Here is a 13957-nt window from a genome sequence, read left to right on the forward strand (position 1 = left end):
TGCAGCAGTAGTTTTGCAACATGAGAGCCATCTGAAACGCTCACACAGCATACATATTATAATTACCGTAATAACGCGACCGTTTGTCCTGTCGAAAAAATTCAAACAGTTTCTGAAAGCTGGGAAACTGCACTTCACAATCAATATAGGGTATTACTGTGGTGTTATTACGGTAATTGTTGCCGTAAGTCCGCGAACGGTGGCTCTTTTGAAGTACACTGAGCCGATTATGTTCGGGGTATAGAGTTATACTTAACAATGATAACTTTCATCCATTAACACATTGTACGGGGACTTATGCATGATGATTATATTAAACTGGCATTAGCTGTTAGCTTGCCTCTATCTCATCTATTGTTGTGTTGTGTTTTGAGCCGTGCACGAGTCACGTCGTGAGACTACTGTCCGCGCTGCTATATCGGCTCCACCCACACTGTGGTTGTCCCCAATTGCAATGGAAACACAACACGACCGAGCCGAGTTTTGTTGACCGAGTCGACCCGTGCCAAGTCGTCCCATATGGAAATGCGGCTAAAGTGTCTGAACTGATGCAGTACGAAGGCTGTATGTACACAAAACACGGCAATAGCGGAGGATTTCAGGTTAAAAAAAAAAACTCTCAAAAAGTCGCTGACATTACTGAGAAACCTGGCTAAATTTGTCACTAGTTGCTGTTAGGAAAAAACTCACTAGGGGGGTCTGAAAAGCCACTAGCTCTAGCGACAAAGCCGCCAAGTTGGCAACACTGATAAAATGCCATTCTTCTTCTTCTTTTTCTTCTTGAGTTTAATGGCGGTTGGTAATCTATGGTGCGTTACCGCCACTACCTGTAAGGAGTGTGAACTACATGCCGTGCTTACAGTTTAGTCACAGCTTCTTTTAAAATTTTTATTTTATAGAAGTAAATGGGCAGTGGGCCGGTCCAAAATGACTGATGGGCCGGTTCTGGCCCTTGGGCCGCCAGTTGAATACCCCTGGTTTATGGTAAATGATAAATGGACTAGTACATATATAGTACAGTTCTCCTCTAAATGAGCATTCAGAGAGCTTAACTACAAAAATGTATGTTTAAGGAAATAATATATGCTATGCCTGTAAGTGGTTTCTAACTATTACATGCACACTATGATGGATGCATGGATGATCGTGACAAGGATCAAATGTGATGCGTGCCCTGAAATTATTTTACAGCTTATTGTGTTTTCTTGTAGATACAGTTCCTGATATTATTAGAGTTCATGGATCACTTTGGTTTTAATCTCCTTGTGCTAATTGGATGTTTCCAAGCCCTCGTGATGAATGTTGCTGATCCCCATGTTGTTCTCGCAGATTTTCTTCGCTGTCATCACAGAAGAGAAATAAATGTACGGCACAATGCTGCCTGAGTGTTTCTTTTTTGTGGACTTACTACTCACAATGCTGCTGTGGTGTATTTTTATCACTTTGACATCAGTATTTACTATTAATATTTTCATATCACGTATTGTTACATATATTAATCACACACACTGGATTAATGGTCACATTATATATTATTTGTTACCTATATTGACACACTGGAACACTACATGCTTTAGGTGAGTGGAAAGGACTGAGGCCTGCTCTGCCCAGGGCCTTGGGTTTTTTCCACTAGTAGAACTGCACTCATTCATATTTAGAGGCTCACCTTTGTACACAGTGCACTTTTGACACAGCATTGCCAGTGTGAAGGTCAAGTAGCGGGGAGTGTGTGTCCTGAGGGGGGGGGGGGGGGGGGGGGGGGGGGTTGTCCCACCTGAGCTACTGTAATAAGGTAAGGGAGTAAATTTGTGTATTGAGATAAGACCGCCCTAAAAGTGTTTCTAGTAATGTGAAAATATGGATAGAAGGGTGGGTAGTGCTCTGGTGGGAGGTGTTTTCACGTGGGAAAGTTGGTTGGTTTGGCAGCCCCCAGCCCCCAGTCATGGAGCCATTGCATGAGGATCGAACTAGTATGGTACATAGTGGATTGGGAGCATCTTTCTATGCCCACTGGCCCTGATAACAGCAGGGGGAGGTGTGAGTTTGGGCAATAAAGGGCAGTGGTAAAGTTGAGAGGAAGCGCACTTTTCTGCTCTTCCTCTACCACCTTTGCAGCGGCTCCAAGGCACTCAACTCCCGGGAGGGCTTTTTTTGCTTTCTTGTACTTTATTTAACTTTGTGCTTCAATAAATCCTGGAAACAAAACCTGCTCATCTCCAGTGAGTTTTTGTAAAGTGTGAAGTTACTATTAAGGTGCACTTGTTTCCATTGGTCTCACCTCCGCCTGGTAAGAGGGGCAGCAAGAGAGAGCTGCACCACGACCCTACACTGCTGATCAACTGGTGTTAAGCTGGCTATTGCTAATTGGTAGCATGTGTGTCATAAATGTACTTTGAGGAAATGTAATTTTATACGCAATGACATGCACTTTGGTTTCAACAAAAACAAAGCCGAACCTATAACACGAGGTTTTCACATTTCAAAAATCATTTATTATTTGACCACTTGACAGAAAAACCACCAATAATTTTAGGGCTGCTAAGAAACTGGAAAAACTGAGAAACTGGGCAACAGTGACAGTGTTCCCTTTGTTATACAGATAACGGTGACAAAGGGTGCAAGAAAATAGTTGCTTCTAAAAACTTTGTGTGAATGTAAACTTAGGTTGAATTAATTAATGAGTGTGGACTTGATTAAACCTAATTTTTGTTGTATTTTCATCTTTTTTTTGGTTTTGTTTTTATCAAGTACTGATGGATACTTCTGTGGGGAGAAGAGTTTAGTCAAGAGAAGAGCTTTTTTCACTGAAATGGAGCAAATTTGGAAGATCCCATCCTATTCCAGGTGAGACAAAGAGGTGTTTTGCAGTTGCCGTGCTGGTGCAAAGGTGAAGGCTTGGAAGTGGAGATATAAGAACTTTCTGCCAAAGAGTCTTCAACTCTCTGCCCAACAAAAGTGATGAGCTGGAGATGTTGGTGAAGCATGAGTGCAGTCTCACGTGTTTTACTAAAACATGGTTGAATCCAAACAGCTCAGACTCTAATGTGGCTCTACCTGGTTTCACCCTCATGCAGTCAGAAAGAGATGCTAAAGCTAGAGCCAAGAAAAAAGGAGGGGATTTGGCTTTGTTTTTAAACCACTATTAAGGAGAAGGTGTGTTGTTCTGATACTGAATTATTGGCAATTTACATTTACCAAGAGAATTCAGTCATATCATAACAATACTTGTTTACATTCCACCCAAGGCAAGAGCCAAAACTGCATGTGAAGTTTTCATAAACCTGAATTAGGATATAGACCAAACATCCAGAGCATGCTTCATAATTTCAGGAGACTTCAATCATGTTTCTCTCTCCTGCCACCTGACTGGAAGCCATCCTGAATAACTCTGATCTCCCACTTCAGAACATCCTTATGGAGCAGAAAAACATCAGTGCTGGAAGACTCCTGTCTCTGCTGTAAAACAGAGAGAGACCCACAGCCATCAGGCTTTTCAGTTCTTGTACAAATAGCAGATGAGCTTTGTCAAACATATGAATTTCCAGCTGGAATCAACAAAGTTATTTTTATTCTTACCCCAGGCCATTCTGCTCATTCAAACCAACAGAGTGCTCTTTTTGTAGACTGACATTGTGTTATGGCTCAGTCGCAATCATTTTGGTCATGCCGTGGTCTCCAGTCACTGTGACTGTGTGTGGCTACATTATTATTGTGAGAGGCTGTTTTTTTTTTTGTCTCACTGTGTATTAGTTACACAGTTGGTCCCAGTCTCTGCCGCCTTCCTGATGTCTTTGTTTACTGTGTTTTTTCGCACTTAGATGTTTCAGATCCTCAAACAAATTTTAGCATTAGGCGACGATAACCTGAGCGCCGGCCTTGGCAGCAAGAACTGTGATCAAGCATTTGCAGTAACTGGCAGTGAGCCTTTCACGCCGCTGTGGAGGAATTTTGTCCCACTCTTCTTTACAGAATTGTTTGAATTCAGCCACATTGGAGGTTTTCCAGCATTAAGGTCACACCAAAACCTCTCAGTCTGATTTAAGTCTGGACTTTGACTCGGCCACTCCAGAACCTTCAGTTTGTTTTTCTGAGCCTTTCAGAGGTGGACCTGCTGATGTGTTTTGGATCTTTGTCCTGCTGCGTAACCCAAATGAGCTTCAGGTCACAAACTGATGGTCAGACGTTCTCCTTCAGGATTTTCTGGTAGAGAGCAGAGTTCATGGTTCCATCAGTTACAGCAAGTCGTGCCGAAGCAGCAAAGCAGCTCCAGACCATCACACTACCAGCACCATGTCTGACTGTAGGTGTGATGGAGTTTTTATGAAATGCTGTGTTAGTTTATGCAGATGTAATGGGACTCAAACCTTCCAGAAAGTTCAGCTTTTGTCTCGTCAGTCCACAGAATATTTTCCCAAAGTTTTGGGGATCATCCAGATGTTTGTTGGTGAATGTGAGACGAGTCTTTGTGTTCTTGTTGGTCAGCAGTGGTTTTCTCCTTTGGACTCTCCCACGGAGGCCATTGTTGCCCAGTCTCTTTCTTACTGTTGACTCATGAACTCTGACCTTAGCTGAGCCAAGTGAGGCCCATTAGATGTTGTTCTGGGTTCTTCTGTGACCTCCTGGGTGAGTTGTTGATGCGCTCTTGGAGTCATTCTGGTAGCCACCCACTCCTGGGAAGGTTCCCCAGTGTTCCAGGTTTTCTCCATGTGTGGATAACGGCTCTCACTGTGGTTCTCTGGAGTCCCAAAGCCTTAGAAATGTCTCTGTAACCCTTTCCAGGCTGACAGATGTCACTGACTTTGTTTCTCAGCTGGTTCTTTGGATCATGGATGATGTGAAGCTTTCTGAGATCTTTGAGCTTCACTTTGTCACACAGCTTCTTTTTTTAAGTGATTTCTTGGCTCAGCAGGTCTGCAGTGATCAGGTCTGGGTGAGGCAGTGAAACTGAACTCAGCTCTCTAAGAAATGTGGTTAACAGTCAATTCAGGATTTAATAATCATCCCCCCCCTGTTCATCGAGGGGGATGAAGTGGAGCTGGTTTCAGATTTTAGGTTCCTGGGAGTACATCTGCAGGATGATTTGACCTGGAGTATCAATACGACCAGCATTGTCAGGAAGGCCCAACAGAGACTGCATTTCCTGAGGGTTCTTAGGAGCAACTATCTGACCCAGAATCTGCTGGTGTCCTTCTACCGTTGCTGTGTAGAGAGCATCCTGACCTACTGTCTGTGCGTGTGGTTCAACAGCTGCACAGCAGCAGACAGGAAAACACTCCAGCGAATCATCAACACGGCTCAAAAGATCATAGGCTGTCCCCTGCCCTCCCTCCAGGAACTGTTCAATGCCCGCTGCCAGAGGAGGGCACAGAACATCCTCCAGGACCCCTCACACCCTGGACACTCCTTGTTACAGCTACTGCCATCAGGCAGACGTTTCAGGACAATGAAGGCCAGAACAAACAGACTGAGGAACAGCTTTTATGCCAGGGCTATCATTGAACTGAACTCTGTGTGGTTTGGACAGTGATGTGGGGTGGTAGTGCTGACTGTGTGCGTGCGTTGGTGTGTGTATTGGGGCTAGATTCATCTTAATTTACTATTGTGCACTGTATTTTAGTAATCATTTTTATCACTCATATTTTTATTATTTTATTATTTATTGTCTGAGGCACCTAGAAAGGAATGCATTTTAAATTTCGTTGTGCAACTTCTGTGTACAATGACAATAAAGATTCTGATGATTCTGATGATTCTGATGATGATTCTGATGATGATAATAAGGGGGCGATGACTTTCTCACACAGGGCAGGCAGGTTTGGATAGCTTTCTTTCTAGGGGGACAGAGCCTTTCAGTCAGTGGCACCAAGGCTGTGGAACAGCCGACCTCTACACCTACACTCAGCTGACTTTGTGGATTCTTTTAAAAAGCAGTTAAAAACTTTTCTTTTTAAAAAGGCCTTCTGCTGAGAATTTTTTTTTTCATTTTTAGTTTTTGGCTATTATGATGTTTAATTATTTTAGCTTTGCATTATTAGTAATTATCAGTTTTTAATTACAGTCTTTTTTGTTGGAATTTTTATTGGAAGGAAGTCCGCATGTCATTTTGTAAAAATGATCGAGCAAATGTAAGATCAAATAATTACTTCTAACATTTCCTGCAGCTCAATGAAACATGAAGAAATGAAGTGAATAAACACGCAGCAGTTTGGAGCTGCAGCGGTCGAGTAAAATTAAGGCTGTTGTGTTTAAATTGTTATGATCTGAACGTGACTAATCTAAAAGGAAAAAGGCAGAAGCACAGAGGATGTGCTTCCAGCTGCTGAACACCAATAACAGGCCAGAGTGAGCGGGCTTGATGAGTGTAACTCTGCAGGCTGTCTGAAGGTCACACTGAGCCGACGTACTGAACAGCCTGTGCCCCGTCTGCCTGTCACTACCAGCTTTTATAGTATCACAAATGCAGTTATAATGCAGCAGCATGCAATGCAAAGAGAAAGAGCTCCACGTTTGGTAACATTTGGAAGAAAATGCATATGAAGAAATATCCAAAAAAAAGACAAAGCTGAGAGATGATAAAAGTCCATCTGAAACAGAAATAAACTTCTATGAAACACTGAGTTTGAGTTGAAGCATGTTCCTGACATTTTACTTGCTGATAACTGACTGATAAACCTGCCACAGCATCACCTGCCTTTTCCCCTTCCTCCTCTCTCTTGCTCTACCCCTCCTTTTCTGTCTCCTCTTCAAGTGAATGGGCCGGTCTCGCCTTCTCTGGAAGCGGGTCTTCTCTGGATGACTTCCACCCATCTCATCATCACCTGCGTGTTTAAGGACTGGTTCAGTCGTCCACTTAGTAACACAGTGAGTTTCCGATTTCCTGCCCTTGTCACTCATTAGCTTCAGCTCTTCATCCATGTGTCCAGTCATTGTTTCTCTGTTCAAAGCTTCCTGGAAGCCTCCTGCAGCCCTTTCCTCCTCCTCCTTCAGGAATCTCTGACCCCTTCTTGGTTTCTGTGTCTGCTTCGGAGTCCAGTAGTTCTGGATGATTGTGACAAAGCCTGTGAATAAGAACAAACCAAAACATTTGCCTTATGCCAGCACCACCCCTCCAAGCTCCTAATGTGGACTGTGGATCTTTAAAATGGGACTGGAATCTGTTGGTGACTGTGAGATGCAGGTGGAGTCTGACAAAGGAGGATTATATGATTCACTTTGGTGAGAATGTGTTACACTAACAGAAACACATGATTACAGTGTGTGCAATAAGATCTAAGTTCAACAGGTCCAAGGAGCTCCACACAAGCACCCAGCATGGTTCCAACCCTGGGATTCACCAGCCCAAAGCATCAAGTGGCCTAACCCTGAACCCTCCCTTAGTTACGCTGCAATGGGCCTAGGCAGCAGGGAAGTTCCCATGATGCACTGAGTGTTTCTTCTTCATTCACCTCTTTTTCACTCTGTACCCCACTCTCATTAATTATTATTAATCTCTGGCTCTTTTCCACAGTGATGCTTTTGTCCTGTCTCTCTCCCCTCACCCGCAGCCGGTCGCAGGAGATGACTGCCCCTCCCTGAGCCTGGTTCTGCTGGAGGTTTCTTCCTGTTAAAAGGGAGTTTTTCCTTCCCACTGTTGCCAAATACTTGCTTATAGGGGGTCATTTTGACTGTTGGGTTTTCTCTGTATTATGGTAGGGTCTTTACCTACAATATAAAGCACCTTGAGGTGACTGTTAGCTGTGTGCTATATAAATAAAATTGAATTGAATTGAATTGAATTGTACACACCGTGTGGTGCTCTGTGCAGCTTCACACATGGCAAATATCATTACTGTGAAATGGTGAGGAACTTTAACAGAAAGGTGACCCACAGTGGTAAGGGCAGCACTGAGTATCCCCTCTGAAAAGGCTTTAAAGGTGCAGTACCTTCACTTTTCTGTTGATGGCTGTCAGTCATCCTGCAGCTCTGGTAACAGCTGGCACTCAGCCTGCAGCGTAAGCTGAAAACAGTCAGGAAGGAACAAACAAGAACCGAGCCACTGAAAGCACAGATTCATCATCATCACCATTTTTGTCTTTGTGTATTTTAGTGAGTTCTGCCACTTGCAGCATTTTTGTATTTGCTCATTTTGTCTGTCTTTTTGTCTGTGCCCCCCCCCCCCCCCCCCCCCCCCCCCCCCCCCCCCCCCCCCCCCCCCCCCACACACACACACACACACACACACACACACAGAGGGTTAAAAATAAAGGCCGGAGGAATGTTAGTGGTGATAATCAGTCAGCAGCAGAGATAAACTCTGTCACCTCACTCCTGGGAAAGAGTCATCGGGGTGGGGGGGACTCAGCATCTGTTTCTTTTCTGTCTGTAAAAATCCAGCTGAAGTTTATTGGGATATTTCTGAATCAGAATCAGGTACTGGACTTAATCTTCCATAGCTCCAAATCCTGGCAGGGCGATCTCTAAGGTTCTCTTTTCAACATAATTCTCCTCTTTCCTTGTAACATGGCCAAACCACCGTAGCCTTGCTTGTTGACACTTATGCGGATGTTCTCCACTTCCAGTCTCTTTCTAATGACTTTGTTTCTGATTCGATTTTCTTGTGTGTACCCACATGTCCATCTACATATCTTCATTTTGGCTACTTCCAATCTCTTTGTATTCCGATTTGACAGCGGCAGGGTTTCTATTGTGTATAATATAACAGGTTGGTCAACCATTTTGTGGGTTTTCCCTTTGGCAGACGGTGATATTTTCCTGTCACACAGTATTCCTGACAACTTTCTCCAGATGTTCCATCCGTATTGGATCCTTCTGTTCACTTCTACCTCCATGTCTCCATCATTCTGCAACATATTCCCAAGGTACTTAAACTCGGTGGCTTCTTGCAGTTTTTCTCCATCCATCTGGATCAGGGTTATTATAGTTAACGAAAACGAACAAAATAACCAAAACTGAAATTGAAAAAACATTGTCGTTAACTGAAATAAATAAAAACTACAATTAAAAGGAAAAAACGATAACTAACTAAAACTGTATTGTGAGTTTAAAAAACGACCTAAAACTAACTGAAATTATTGTGGATTGATCATTTTTCCGCTCTCCGAGTTTACCTTGTTCTCCTCTTGAGCACACAACACTAAATCATCAGCAAACATCATTTGCTATGCGGCCTCTTTCCACACCTCTTCTGTGATGGCTTCCATTATGATGACAAACAAGAATGGGCTCAAGGCCGAACCCTGATGGAGCCCCACTTCTACCTTAAGTGGCTCGCTGACTCCGGCTGCACACTTCACAGTTGTTTTGCTCTGATGGTACATGTCTTTCACTAGTCTGATGTACTTCTCTGGGACACCCTTACTTCTCATGCTCCAGTAAAATTCTTCCCTGGGGACTCGATCGTATGCTTTCTCCAGGTCGATATACACTGCATGCAGGTCTTTTTGACTTTCACGATACTTTTCTTGTAGCTGCCTGATTGAAAATATGGCATCAACGGTGGATTGTTCCTCACTAATGTTCACGATCTGCCTAACTCTTTTGGACAACTTCATACTGTGGCACATAAGTTAAATGCCTCGGTAGTGTCCACAGTCCATAATATCTCCATTTTTCTTGTATGTGGGCACTAACACACTTTTTTTGCCACTCGTCTGGGATCTTCTCTTCTTCCACAAACTTCAAATAGTTCAGACCTACTCTCCCCATGCATTTCCAGACCTCAGCTGGTATATTATCTGGTCCTGCTGCTTTACCATTCTTCATTTTCTTCTCTATAATTGGAGAAACAGCCTCTTCACAAACACACAACACAGAAGAGCCACCTCAGCAGGACAGGACTCACCAGTACATCTGCACCTAAAACACGTGTCAAACTCAAGGCCCGCAGGGTATATTTGACACATGAGATAATTTCATATTAGTATGATTAATGGCCTGCCGGGAAATAGTGCTCCCACGACATATACTGCAAATCCCACTATGCACTGCAACAGCTGACGTGCAGGTCAAGACCTATCCACTAACCCATATACCCATATGACACACTGATCAGTGATCAGCGGATAGAAACGCTGGTCAGAACTTTTTACAGTGACATTTAAGTTAGCCTGACCCTCAAAAATGGACAAACGAAAAGTGGACTTTAAAAACAGGTGGGAGGCAGAAGACCTGTTTGCTGACATCAGAGGTAAACTCGTGTGTCTCTTTTCCCTGCCTGTGATGTGCGGGGAAAAGAGTGAAACTGTGGGACAGATGTGGGAGAAGATGCAGAGGGAGACCTGCACAGGTGAGCTGACAGTGCATCACTGCATCACACAGCAGGAAACTCTGCGCAGCAAAGTCCTGAAGACATACGTGTCATAAACACCGTAAGACAGTGAACTTTATAAGAGGCAAAGGTTTAAATCACCGGCAGTTTCAGTCTTTTATGGAGGAAAAAGCTTCTGAATTTGGTGACGTGCCTGATCACAGCGGTGCGAGGAGCTGCCTGAGGAAATCTGTCAGCTCATAGAAGGGAAGAAAGAAATGCAATAAGAGAGAAAACTAACCAGCTTGTTGTTGTTGTTGTTTCTTGTTTCTGGACTTTTTTCTGATATCACATCAAAAAAGAAATTTGCAAATTTTCATCAGCTTGAAATGTTCTCATTTTCCCTGATGCTATTTTTGAAGAAAACATTTATATTTTATTTAATGTGTTGAGGAAAAGTTGCTGTATTATGGCCATTCAAATTCATAATTCTGATTAAAATATTTTCAGTTCAAGAAAGGTTAATCCTGTTTGACCTTAGACTGTGCTTTCAATTTTGGCCCATTCTGTGATTAAGTTTGACACCCCTGACCTAAAGGAATAAAGGACACTGTGAGAATGCCAGTATTCACATTTTGGACCAGGAAGACAGATGTTTTAGAAGAGGAGTTAAAGAAGCATCTATGTCCACTACGAACATCCATCCCTGAACAGAGGAGGTGGATTACATCACCAACTTTCACCAGTCTACAATGCAGTCCTGAGCTCCCTCCCCAGGTGCCTCAACCCCAACTCACACCTTTGTTCAGGTGACCTCAATAGGTCACTAGACAGAAAGGGGGCCTAGTCCCAAAATGGTTTCACCCAGAACCACTGATTGTAATGACCCACACCTTGGCACATGTGATTATGCGCTTGAACAACAGTGGGTCACAACCACCTCCAGGGGACAAGCCCCACTGAGATTTGAATACCTGGGACTCTGCATCATTTGGTTTGAGAACTAAAGAAGCTTTTCAGATGAGAGGTGAAACGTGAGGTGAGGTTTTTTTTCCCAAGTTCCAGAGAAAATGTTCAGGGACTCTATATTCTCCAAGTTTCTAACTGGATGAAACGGGAAGGAATACTTTATAATATTTCTGCTTCATGCTGAAAGATCTGAACTAAGGATGATGTACAAAAGTTCAGACCAAAAGTGGCTGCTACCTGCAGCTGTCTCCATCTGCTGGATGGAAGCCAGTGCAGCTGGATGTGGTTGCTGTAGTAATGTTAGAGCGCCTAAAACTTCCTGATTGGCTTCTCATCCACTGACTCATGAATGCAAGTGTTTTATTGGTTCTTTTCACAGCCACTGACTTGGTAAACGGAGGCAAAAATATTAGAACCTCTTCATTCACTTTCTACTCCTCTGCTGTCAGGATAACGCCGGTGTCACTTCTGCCTTTGTGCCTTTTTAAAGGTCAGCTGTTCTGTTACCTTGTCCATGTTTTTATTCTTCTTCAGTAGCTTTGCATGATTGCCTGTTCAAAATTATCCTTATCTTTTGCTCAGCATCAGTGCAGCCCCTTGGTTCATCCATTTTCTGGAACTGTTATAGCTCCTCCCCCTTTGAAGCCACCCTCCTCCATAGGCCAAATTTCTTTTGATTGGCTAACCACAAAAACAGAAGGTTTGACCAGAAAATGGGTGGGGCTTCAGTACCTGAGATGACTATACAAAGATACCCCCTCTCTCTGACCTCATACAGATAAAGAGTAGACTAAGTGCCTGAAAGTGAGCGTTCAGAGCAGTCTGAGCTCACAGGGGTTACTGGAACATATGCTGCCCTCATTTCTCGAAACTTTGGCCAAGAACAAAATATTAAAACCATTTTCGGCAGAAAGTTGTTCAACAAATTCAGTTTGGAGGGTGCTCCAGAAAACGCCAAGGAATGGTGTGGAGATTGCTGAACACAAGATAAGATCAGGACTGACTGTGTGTGTGTGTGTGTGTGTGTGTGTGTGTGTGAACGTGGGTGTTTGAAGATGAGGAGCTGTGAGACTGTGTGTGTGTGTGTGTGTGTGAGTGCTCCTGCAGATGCAGGTAAATATCTTCAGTCACACTCAGAACTGTTTGTTCAGCTGATGTTTATCTGTTTGTATTTCTGCTGCACGAGTTAGAAACAGGAAGTCAGAGTGCACACAGGCAGGTTTCAAACCACAAGCCTTTGTACTGTGAGGTGACCGTGTGAGCCACTGCACCGCCGTACAAAGGCAACAAAACAAAAACACAGAGATATTTCAGCACAGTAAAAGGAGACCTTTCATGTGCTCTGAGCAGCCGCTGACCCAGCAGGCTGACATTTACCCAGAATGCACTTTGTGAAGTTCCTCCAGTGAAGGATGAGAAAGAGATCAAACATTCAAGTACCCACTGTGGTTTCTGCTGCTCTGGTTTCTGTTGCAGCTCATTCAGACTGAGTCTACAACCTATAACCTGCTCTGAGCATCAGTGCGCTTACAGAAAAAATGGCGCTGAACAAAAAGCTTGTGTCATCAAAATGGAACAGCTGGAACAGCAGGAGCAGCTGGAACAGCTGTAAAACGGCACCGATTGCAGTTTTAAAAGAGCTTAAACGTGTTCATCAGCTCTGTAAACTTCCTGGACGTGTCTGCTGGACTCGAGAAGTTATGAGACCTCAGAAATGCTTGAAGAAAATAACACAAAATTAAAAGTGCCAGATAATAACCAGCTGATTGTGAGGGGGGTGCTCACTGATTCTTTTCATGGAATGACCTTCACAGCCAGAAGCCCTTTCACATCCACATGTCTGTTGAAGCACTGAAAATGATTCCAGTCGGAGTTCTGGGTCTAAAAATGCACATATGTGAGTCAACATGGATACAAAGCCGTGGCTGAGCAGGGTGGCTGTGGCTCAGGCAATAGCGCAGGTCCCCTACTAATCAGAAGGTTGGTGGTTCAATTCCTGACTGCTCCAGTCTGCATCAAAGTGTAAATGTTAGATCAAAATTGGTTAGATATAGGGCAAAAGTGCTTGTATCAATGTGTGTGAATGCAAATCTTCCCTTTACTATAAACATAGATTTTAAAACATTTTAGATAGAAACTAAATGTTTTCATGTAATGGGGGAATGAATAAATATCAGATGAAGCAGGTGATGCTGTACGGGCGTCAGCCTCAGGTTTGGAGTCACATCAAATTAGGTTTAAGTTAAAAAATAAGCTTCTTGAAGAAAATCCATTTAAATTAAAGAAGAAATCATACAAGGCTTCCTGTTATGAAAGGTGCTACGAGTCTGATGAGTCAGCATGTTATGGACCTGATTTCTCACTGCTGCAGGTGTGAAATGCATTTTGAATGTTGCGCTGAGGGTAAATCTTCATCGCCCGCTGCCTCTCTGGATGTCACCCTCTCTGTGAAGGTTGTGCACATGTCATGTGTTTGGGCTCGGGGACGGGGGTGGCCGTGGGGCACTTATCCCAACATTCCTGCTGCCGTTAGCCGTTGGCCGTTATCTCCTCACGTGTCAGTGGTGACGAGGAGCTGCTGGATGGCCCCGGGCCCTGCAGAGCCTTGTATGGCCATGGCCCGCCGGCAGAAGGACGATAAGCAGCACACAGACAGCTACGCAGCCATGTTTAGAACAACGTGTGTTTCTGTTAAATTTAGAGCAGTTATCGGATGCAGCTCTCCCTCCAGAACACACTGC

The sequence above is a fragment of the Archocentrus centrarchus genome, chromosome 1 (assembly GCF_007364275.1).
Source record: "Archocentrus centrarchus isolate MPI-CPG fArcCen1 chromosome 1, fArcCen1, whole genome shotgun sequence".
Taxonomy (NCBI): domain Eukaryota; kingdom Metazoa; phylum Chordata; class Actinopteri; order Cichliformes; family Cichlidae; genus Archocentrus; species Archocentrus centrarchus.